At 47.3% G+C, this 10,899-nt stretch overlaps 1 long non-coding RNA gene across 2 annotated transcripts in view; it reads left to right on the forward strand.

Annotated features, from left to right (window-relative positions):
- Positions 1 to 10,898, forward strand: part of LOC117088060 — a 13,300-nt gene extending 2,402 nt beyond the window's left edge. Inside the window, exons 2-3 of one of the 2 annotated variants that reach the window (XR_004438984.1) lie at positions 6,385 to 6,660; positions 10,859 to 10,898. This is a non-coding gene — a long non-coding RNA (uncharacterized LOC117088060). Of the gene's footprint in view, positions 1 to 6,384; positions 6,661 to 6,986; positions 7,346 to 10,858 lie in introns of those variants that run through there. The other variant, XR_004438983.1, reaches the window with a different exon arrangement.
- Position 10,899: the final 1 nt, after the last annotated feature.

Genomic DNA, 10,899 nt, shown 5'->3' on the forward strand with positions numbered 1-10,899 from the left:
GGTTCCAGGTGATGAAGAGGCTTCTGACGAATAATAATGTTTTTGTTTGTTTGATCAGTTTGTTTTGAGACAGAGTCTCACTTTGTTGCCCAGGCTGGAGTGCAGTGGCAGGATCTCAGCTCACCGCAACCTCCGCCTCCCAGGTTCAAGCGATTCTCCTGCCTCAGCCTCCCCAGTAGCTGGGATTCCAGGCGCATGCCACCAGGCCCGGCTAATTTTTGTATTTTTAGTAGAGACAGGGTTTTGCCATGTTATCCAGGTTGGTTTCGCTCCTGACCTCAAGCAGTCCGCCTGCCTCGGCTTCCCAAAGTGCTGGGATTACAGGTGTGAGCCACCGTACCTGGCTGATAAATCTATATATATTTTTTTGAAATGGAATCTTGTTCTGTTGCCCAGGATGTAGTGGAGTGGAGTGACGCAATCTTGGCTCACTGCAACGTTCGCCTCCCAGGTTCAAGCAATTCTCCTGCCTCAGCCTCCCAAGTAGCTGGGATTACAGGCGCATGCCACCATGCCCAGCTAATTTTTGTATTTTTAGCAGAGACGGGATTTCATCATATTGGTCAGGTTTGTCTCAAACTCCTGACCTTAGGTGATCCATCAACCTCAGCCTTTCCAAAGTGCTGGGACTACAGGCGTGAGCCACTGTGCCCACCCTGAAAACTTCTTTAAAAATCATTGAATTGTACAGTTAAAATAAGTGAATTTTATGCTACATAAATCATACCTTTTGAAATCTTTTTAAAAAGTGACCAATTCACTAATCTGCCAAGCAAGGTGGCTCATGCCTGTAAACCCAACACTTTTGGGAGGCCAAGGCTGGAGGATTGTTTGAGCCCAGGAGTTTGGGAGCAGCCTGGGCAACATAGGGAAACTTTGTCTCTACTAAAAGTTCAAAAATTAGTCGGGTGTAGTGGCACACACCTATAGTCCCAGTTAACTCCAGAGGCTGAGGTAGGAGGATCCCTTGAGCCCCAGAGGTCAAGGCTGCAGTGAGTGATCATTGCTCCACTCTACTCCAGCCTGGGCAACAGAAGAAGGCCCTGTCTCAAAAAACAAACAAACAAGAAAACCCACAAGACTTTAAAGATGCCTCAGGAATCTGGTACATAATTAAAGCTGAAACTTTTTGTCATATCAGTTGAAATGGAAAGACCTGTGATTTACAGGTATTTCCCAGTGGAGCTGGACTTCTTGTTGGCATTTCAGATTCTGTAGGATTATTTTTATGACAGTGATTAGTGCTGACAGCTTTTTTCCATTAACTGTACTATATCCAGTGCTGGTCCTGGAAATAAATGGTGTTGCTCCACCAAATTAATCATAATAAAGAAAGAAAGGGAAAGAAAAATAAATAGAACAAGAAGAAAAAGATAGAAATAAGAAATTCTGCCGGCCGGGCGTGGTGGCTCAAGCCTGTAATCCCAGCACTTTGGGAGGCTGAGACGGGCGGATCACGAGGTCAGGAGATCGAGACCATCCTGGCTGACACGGTGAAACCCCGTCTCTACTAAAAAATACAAAAAACTCACCGGGCGTGTTGGCGGGCGCCTGTAGTCCCAGCTACTCGGGAGGCTGAGGGAGGAGAATGGCGTAAACTCGGGAGGCGGAGCTTGCAGTGAGCTGAGATCTGGCCACTGCACTCCAGCCTGGGCGACAGAGCAAGACTCCGTCTCAAAAAATAAAGAAAGAAAGAAAGAAATAAGAAATTCCACCAAGCACAGTGGCTCACGTCTATAATCCCAGCACTTTGGGAGGCCAAGGTGCGGATCACGAGATCAGGAGTTCGAGACCAACCTGGCCAACACGGTGAAACCTGTCTCTACTAAAAAATAGCCAGGCATGGTGGCAGGCGCCTGTAATCTCAGCTACTCAAGAGGCTGAGGCGGGGGAATCGCTTGAATCCCGGAGGCAGAGCTTGCAGTGAGCCGAGATCTCACCATCGCACTTCGGTCTGGGCAACAAGGGCAAAACTCCATCTCAACAAAAAAAAAAAAAAAAAAAAAAGAAAGAAAGAAAGAAAGGAAATTCCCAAAACAGAGGGAATCTATAGGTCACCTACAAAGAAATGAGAATCAAATGGTTCAGTTGCCAAGTGAAGAAGGCTGGATGACAATGCACCAACACCTTCAGTATTTGCAGAGAAAATGATTTTTTTAAAGCTTTTTAAAAATTTTTTTTTAACAGACAGGGTCTCACTATGTTGCCCAGGCTGGTCTAAAACTCGTGGGCTCAAACAATCCTCCTGCCTTGGCCTCCCAAAGTACTGGGATTACAGATGTGAGCCACTGCATCCGGCCGTTAACTTATTTTATACTCAAAAGTATTGTGTACAAAATACATATTTTTCTTTTTTCTTTTTTTTTTTGTTTGAGACAGAATCTCGCTCAGTCACTGAGGCTGGAGTGCAATGGCACGATCTCAGTCATTGCAACCTCCGCCTCCCGGGTTCAAGCAATTCTCCTGCCTCAGTCTCCTGAATAGCTGGGATTACAGGCGCTCACCACACACTCAGCTAATTTTTGTATTTTTGATAGAGACAGGGTTTCGCCATCTTGGCCAGGCTGGTCTTGAACCCCTGACCTCATGATCCACCCACCTCGGCCTCCCAAAGTGCTGGGATTACAGGCATGAGCCACCACACCTGACCCATATTTTCCTTTTAATTCAAGAACATTAGCAAGACTGTTATTAGAATTTTCTCTTGAGCCGGGCGCGGTAGCTCCAACTTGTAATTCAGGCACTTTGGGAGGCCTAGGCAGGCAAATTGCCTGAGCTCAGGAGTTCGAGACCAGCCTGAGCAACATGGTGAAACCCCATCTCTACTAAAATAGAAAAAATTAAGTGGGTATGGTGGTGCATGCCTGTAGTCCTCAGGAGGCTGAGGTAGGAGCATTGCTTGAACCCGGGAGGCGAAGGTTGCAGGGCGCCAAGATTGCACCACTGCACTCCAGTGTGGGCGACAGAGCCAGACTCCGTCTCAAAAAAAAAAAAAAAAAAAAGAAACAATTCTCTCTTGAGACCTCCGTTTAGGAAGCTTCCTCATGCCAGTTCCCTACCACTACAACTGACGTTTTGCATCAATCAAGAAACCTATCTAAAATAAAAATAGGAAGTATAAAAAGGGTCATGAAATACTGTACAATGAAATATAAAGTACAATGAAATACTTTTAACCATGCTGTCTTTTTGGTGCATTTCCCAGACTAGTAGAGTCTATTAGAAGTAGAAGAAGGCTCATGCCTATAATCCCAGCACTTTGGGAGGCCAACTTCAGGAGTTCGAGACCAGCCTGACCAATATGGTGAAACCCTGTCTTTCCTAAAAATTCCTTAAAAAATTAGCCAGGCATGGTGGCATGTGCCTGTAATCCCAGCTACTCAGGAGGCTGAGGCAGGAGAATCGCTTGAACCCGGGAGGTGGAGGTTGCAGTGAGCCGAGAAAGCACCATTGCACTCCAGCCTAGGTAACAGGGCAAGACTCTGTTTCCAAAAAAAAAAAAAAAAAAAAGGCCAGGTGCAGTGGCTTACCCCTGTAATCCCAGCACTTTGGGAGGCTGAGGTGGGCGGATCACGAGGTCAGGAGTTCGAGACCAGCCTGACCAACATGGTGAAACCCCCGTCTCTACTAAAAATACAAAAATTAGCCGGGCCTGGTGTCACACGCCTGTAATCCCAGCTACTCCGGAGGCTGAGGCAGGAGAATTGCTTGAACCCAGGAGGCAGAGGTTGCAGGAGCTGAGATCGTGCCATTGCACTGCACCCTGGGCAACAGAGTGAGACGCTGTCTCAAAAAAAAAAAAAGAAAAAATTAGTGGGCGTGGTGGCAGGCGCCTATAGTCCCAGCTACTGGGGAGGCTGAGGCAGGAGAATGGCATGAATCCGGGAGGCGGAGCTTACAGTGAGCAGAGATTGCATCACTGCGCTCCAGACTGGGCAACAGAGGGAGACTCCATCTCAAAAAAAAAAAAAAAAAAGAAGTGGAAGAAACCAATTATTGTAGGGTTACATAATCAACTATTTATTACATTACGAAACATTATTTTGAATTTAGAATTCTATCTTTAGTTCAGTTACGAATTGACAGGTTAAAAAAAGACATTTAGCCTTGCAGGACTCAGAAAATGTAAGTTTCCTGGGCCCTAAGGAAGCTGAGGAGGTGGTCCAGCACACCAGACCCCCTGACCCCTTGCTGCTTTTCCAACAAGCCAGATGCCTCCCCTTAGGACTTCAGTGTTAGCTCTTTTCTTCTCCCAGACAGGCTACCCATGATTGCCCTTAACATACTCCCTCACCTCCTGTAAGACTTTCCTCAAATGTTGCTTTCTCACTGAGACCTACCCTGATCACCCCATTAAAAATTACAATTCACAAACTTACACACATACATTCCTAATCCCCCGATCCTTCTCCACTTTAATCCTTGGCACTTTCTAATATGCTAAATAATGTAGCCATTTATTAAGCTTATTTTTCGGCTATCTCCCTACCATCAGAATGCAGGTTCCTGAAGGGCAGGGTTTTTGTTGTTGTTGTTAGGGTTTTTGTTGTTGTTGTTGTTGTTGTTGTTTGAGTCTCACTCTGTCGTCCAGGCTGGAGTGTAGTGGCGTGACACTGCAACCTCCGCCTCCCAGATTTAAGTGATTCTCCTGCCTCACCCTCCTGAGTAGCTGAGATTACACGTGTGCACCACCACCACCACGTCCGGCTAATTTTTGTATTTTTAGTAGAGATGGGGTTTCACCATATGGGCCAGGCTGGTCTCGAATGCCTGACCTCATGATCTGCCTGCTTCAGCCTCCCAAAGTGCTGGGATTACAGGTGTGAGCCATTGTGCCTGGCTGGTTTTTGTTTTGTTTTGTTTTGTTTGTTTGTTTTTGAGATGGAATCTCGTTCTGTTGCCCAGGTTGGAGTCCATTGGTGCCATCTTGGCTCAATGTAACCTCTACCTCCTGGGTTCAAGCAATTCTCCTGCCTCAGCCTCCTGAGTAGCTGGGACTACAGGTGCCTGCCACAATGCCCAGCTAATTTTTATATTTTTAGTAGAGACTGGGTTTCACCATATAGGTCAGGCTGGTCTTGAACTCCTGACCTCAGATGATCCACCTGCCTCGGCCTCCCTAAGTGCTGAGATTACAGGTGTGAACCACTGCGCCCAGCCTAGGGCAGGGGTTTTTGCTTTTTGTCTGTTTTTGGTCCTGCTGTGTCTCCAGCTCCTACACCAGCCCAGTGCCTGATTGGTGCTCAACCCATAATGTGTGTTGAATGAATGAGTGGAGTTCTTGAGGACTGGGAGCAGAATAACATAAGACTTGCAGGACAGGCCAGGTTTTCTGGTCTTACCCCCAAAGGAGAAAATGCTCGATTGGCTGGAATGAATTGCTATCTTGGAAAAACGGATAGTTCACCAATCCTTTCCATTTCATCAAGACTTTAGCTTTGGTTCTTTTGTTTTTTGTTTGTTTGAGACGGAGTCTCGCTCTATCACCCAGGCTGGAGTGCAGTGGGGTGATCTTGGCTCACTGCAACCTCCACCTCCTGGGTTCAAGCAATTCTCATGCCTCAGCCTCCCAAGTAGCTGGGATTTCAGGCACACACCACCATGCTTGGCTAAGTTTTTTGTTTGTTTGTTTGTTTTTTTAGTAGAGACCGGGTTTCGCCAAGTTGCCCAGACTGGTCTTGAACTCCTGAGCTCTAGCAATCCGCCCACCTCGGCCTCCCAAAGTGCTAGGATTACAGGTGCACCCAGCCTAGCTCTGGTTCTTAAGGAACATGGTCCGAATTGAGTCACTCACAGAATAAGGATTTGCTCTGTGAGAGGATATCTGAATTGTAAGATAATCTGCTGGGGGAGGGTGGTGCTTAAATCTAAATCCATTAACTTGTGAAGGGACGGGGGATAACCTACTGAACCTCAGCATAGGGGTCATTCGACCTAAAGAAACTGCTCACCTGATCCGCTGGTGTGGAGAGGGCCTTTGGGTGAGGGACAGATCCCAGCACATGGTAGTTTGAGTGTGTGATGAGCGAGATAATTCAGTAGAGGGCGCTGGGAGAACTGATGACTCGCACCGATCAGGAATATTCCATGCAACTTAGATTCAAGCGTAAAACACTAGACTACTAAAGTACTGGAAGCAAGTGTGAAGACCATTTTTATCATCGTAGGAGGACAAAGTCGTTTGAACAAGACATAAAATCCACTGACCATAAGGAAAGGATTCACATCCAACAATATGATAAACTAGGTGAAACTTTGTGGAATTTGACTGTGATGAGGTGGTGATTTGATTTCACAGGTATATACAAATGTTTAATCAAACTACACTTTATGTGTAGATGTTGTATATCAATTTTATCTCGAAGCTTTTCTTTCTTTTTTTAGGAAGCCTGAGGGGAAAATGCCATAAAGTAAGTTAAAAAAAAAAACAAAACAACAATAACAACAACGAAAAACATGACAAGTTAGGAGAAACCATTTGCAACAAAAATAACAAAGCACACTCAAAAGAGCCTGCAGTAAGTCGACAGAAACGTGGGCAAAGGCCTCGAACAACGAAAAAGGAATACAGCTGATTAATAAGCATGAAAAAATGTTCAGGTGCCCCAGAAATTAAAGAAGTGCAGATTGAAACATCGAGTAATATTTTTCACCCATCAGGTAGGTAAAAATTAAAACAATTGATTTAACCCTGTAGAGGTGATGGGCCAGTTGTGGCAGGGGGCAGTCTGTAGGAGTGGGTGACAAAGGCACCGCAAAGGCAAAGCTGGGGGACACAGGGTCTGTGGTGGCCATGAGGAGTTGACACAGTGTTGATGTGGATAATATATCTTCTTGATTGCAAAATAACAAAAATAAGGCCCACCCTTGAGGCCCCAACAGCCTCTTGATAGTGGGTGGGTTCTCTGACCTATTCCAGGCAACACTGTTCCCATGCACCCATCAGCACATCCAGTGCTTTGATTGCCTCTCCTGAGCTCCCACAGCCACAGCAGAGGCAGCAAGCATGCCTGCCCCTAATTGTGGGTGACTGCTGGGCCCAGACACTTCCAGCTGCATCACAGTGCCTACAGGTAAAGGGAGAGACTAATTCCAGCCCTACCAGTAGGGCGGGAGCCTGAAGCCTCATGGAAAGTTGGAAGCTGCACGTGCCAGGAGCTCTCTGTTCTCAACTGTATGGGTTAGGCAATGCTTTGTAACAAACCACCGCAACACTCAAATGATTCAAACACAATAAGCACTGTTATTGTTCCTAAAGTCTTCGACTTGGCCGGCAGTGCTGGGCTCAGCTGGTCTCGCTCAAATGTCTTTATAGCTACTCCTCTCAAGTGGTGGACTCAGTTTCCCCACCTCTGAATCTGGGTGAGCCCTGGGACTCGCTTTGGCCAGTAGAAGGTAGCCAAAGTGGCTGCGTGCTGATCAGCTGGGGCTGGTGAGGGGCTGGCTGGTCTAGGATGGCCTGGACTAGGACACCTGAACTCTTCCTCTCATAGTCCCTGCTTGTCCAGCAGGCTGGCCAGGGCTTTCTCAGGGCAGAGGTGGAGGTCCGAAGCAAGGGAGCACACGCAGGTTCTCTTCAGGTGGAGGAAAGCAGAGGCGTCAGCTCAGATTATGCCTTTTTCACGTTAAAATGATTTTGAGCTGATGGCAATTAAGAAACAACGTGCAGGAAAAGGTCAGGTTTCCCTCTCCTTTTCTGCCTAAAGGCACAATATAAATTCTCCGTCACTGGAGACAACCATTAACTCTGCCCGGCCAGAGGCGGTACCAGAGGCTGCTGCAGACAAATCCTGCTGCATCAGCTTCCTCTCGGATATTTATCATCCCATAGTTTACTACCTTTGGAAGCCTAAAACTGTTGTCCTTGGTCGTCATTTCTCTACAAATTTACTGTCTTTTTAAAAAATGCTGTGTAAGACAGTGTTCCAAATCATCACTTTGTTACTTTTGGTTGAGGCTTATCCCGAGTGATGTTGGCTGCCTGTGTTAATAAACTGTTCTTCGCCGGGCGCAGTGGCTCATGCTTGTAATCCTAGCACTTTGGGAGGCCAAGGCAGGTGGATCACCTGAGGTCAGGAGTTCCAGACTAGCCTGATCGACATGGTGAAACCCCGTCTCTATCAAAAATACAAAAAACGTAACCGGGCGTGGTGGTGTACACCTGTAATCCCAGCTACTCGGGAGGCTGAGGCAAGAGAATCACTTGAAACTGGGAGGCGGAGGTTGCAGTGAGCCAAGATGGCTCCACTGCACTCCAGCCTGGGGGACAAGAGCAAGACTCTGCCTCAAAAAAACAAAAACAAAAAAATTGTTTTTCTTTGTGAATCTGTCTTTTCATTAAACAGTCTCTTAATCTGTTTTGTTTTGCTATAACAATACCACATATGGGGTCATTTATTTAGAGACAGGTGTCTTGCTCTGTCACCCAGGCTGGAGTGCACTGGTATGATCATGGTTCACTGTAGCTTCAACCTTCTGGGCTCAAGCAATCCTCCCAACTCAGCCTCCCAAGGAGCTAGGACTACAGGTGCACGACACCATGCCCCACTAATTTTTTTTAACTCTGTATAGATGGGGTCTCACTATGTTGTCCAGGCTGGTCTTGAATGCCTGGTCTCAAGTAATCCTCCTGCCTCAGCCTTGCAAAGTATTGGGATTACAGGCATGAGCCACTGAACCCAGCATGGGTCATATATAATAAATAGAAGTTGGCTTACAGTTCTGGAGGCTGGGAAGTCCAAGATCAAGGAGCCAGCATCTAGCGAGAGCCTTCTTGCTGTGTCCTAGCACAGTGGAAGGCATCATATGGCAGAAGGGCAAAGTGAGGGCGAGAGAAAGACAAAGAGAGAATGAACTCCTTCATTTATAAGGCACCACTCTCAGGATAACCAACTCACTCCTGAAATAATGTTTTTTTTTTGAGATGGAGTCTCGCTTTGTTGCCCAGGCTGGAGTACAGTGGTGCGATCTCAGCTCATTGCAACCTCTGCCTCCTGGGTTCAAGCGATTCTCCTGTCTCAGCCTCCCAAGTGGCTGGCATTACAGGCATGTGCCACCACACCTGGCTAATTTTTGTATTTTGAGTAGAAATGGGGTTTTACCTGCTTGGCCAGGCTGGTCTCAAACTCCTGACCTCAAGTAATCTGCCCACCTCAGCCTCCCAAAATGCTGGGATTATAGGCATGAGCCACCATGCCTGGGCCCAGAAATAATGTTATCTACCCATTCACAAGGGCATAACCCATGTGGCCTAATTACTTTTCATCAAGCCCCACCTCACAACACTGGGGATGAAGTTTCCAACTTTGGGAGACACAATCAAACCACAGCAGAGCCCCAGCTGAAAACCTAAGACAGGTGGAGGTCAAGTTTTGCTTCCAAGGCCTGTGCTTGAAACTGGCTCACAGGAAGGTACACTACATTCGTCTACAGGACAAAGCAAGTCACAGGACCAGCCTGGATTCAGAGGTGGGGAAACAGACTCCACTTCTTGATGGCAGGAGCCATGGTCACACGGCACAGAGTGTCAATACAGCAAGCCACTAACCGTGGTCAATGCAGTCACCCCCACAGCAACCCAGAACTCTGTGCCCCGTCCCAGCACTGGGCAGTCCCCAGCAATTAAACTTTCCTGTTGGGACTGCACTTTCACAGAGAAATGCGACATACGTGATCAGCACCACAAGTGTGTACCTACCCAGGCTTGGTTTTACTGTGCCTAGTCAGCCAGGCCACTTTCTTTGTCCTGAAAGTTAACCTGGGTTCACTCTGAGGCTTGATGTACTGCCCATGTGCAGACAGCAAATTCGGGAACCAGTCAAGCATGTCCTGACACCTTGGCAGTCAGGGGAGAATGGGTGGGTCATACAGCAAAGGACTTGGATACAAAGAGGCCATTAATTGCAGCCATCAATAAAATTTGTGACTTAAACAGGGGCAAATGAAGAGATGCTGCTGTCTGGCTGGGCATGAGACGGAGTCTTACTCTGTAGTCCAGGCTGGAATGCAGTGGCATTGTCTTGGCTCACTGCACTCTCCGCCTCCTGGATTCAAGGGATTCTCCTGCCTCAGCCTCCCGAGTAGCTGGGATTACAGGCATGCACCACCACACCCAGCTAATTTTTTGTATTTTTAGTAGAGACGGGGTTTCACCATGTTGACCAGGCTGGTCTCAAACTCCTGACCTCAAATGATCCGTCCACCTCAGCCTCCCAAAATGCTGCCATTACAGGCATGAGCCATCACGCCTGGCATGTGGTTGAAATCTTAACCCACAATATGATGGTGTTGGGAGGTGGAGCCTTTGGGAGGTGATTAGATAATGAGGGTGGAGACCTCAAGAATGGGATAAGTGACATTCTTAAAAAGGCCCTGGAGGCTGGGTGCAGTGGCTCATGCCTGTAATCGCAGCACTTGGGAGACTAAGACGGGCAGATCACTTGAGGTCAGGAGTCTGAGACTAACCTGGCCAATATGGTGAAACCCAGTGTCTACAAAAATACAAAAATTAGCTGGGCATGGTGGTGCATCCCTGTAGTCCCAGCTCCTCAGGAGGCTGAGGCAGGAGAATTGCTTGAACCCAGGAGGCAGAGAGAGGCAGAGGTTGCAAGTGAGCCAAGATTGGGCCACTGAACTCCAGCCTGGGCGACAGAGCCAGACTCCGTCCCAAAAAGAGGCCCTGGAGAGCTGCCTCCTATCTTCTACCATAAGAGGACACAGCTAGAAGGCACTTGTCTGTGAAAAAGTGGGCCCTCATCAGACAACACCGGTGGCTTGGACTTCCCAGTCTCCAGACTCGTGAGAAAAACGTATGTTTATAAGTTACCCAGTCTTTTTTTTTCTTTTTTTTTTGTTTGAGATGGAGTCTTGCTCTGTCACCCAGGCTAGAGTGAAATGGCT

The sequence above is a fragment of the Trachypithecus francoisi genome, unplaced genomic scaffold (genome assembly GCF_009764315.1).
Source record: "Trachypithecus francoisi isolate TF-2019V2 unplaced genomic scaffold, Tfra_2.0 Lachesis_group10, whole genome shotgun sequence".
Taxonomy (NCBI): domain Eukaryota; kingdom Metazoa; phylum Chordata; class Mammalia; order Primates; family Cercopithecidae; genus Trachypithecus; species Trachypithecus francoisi.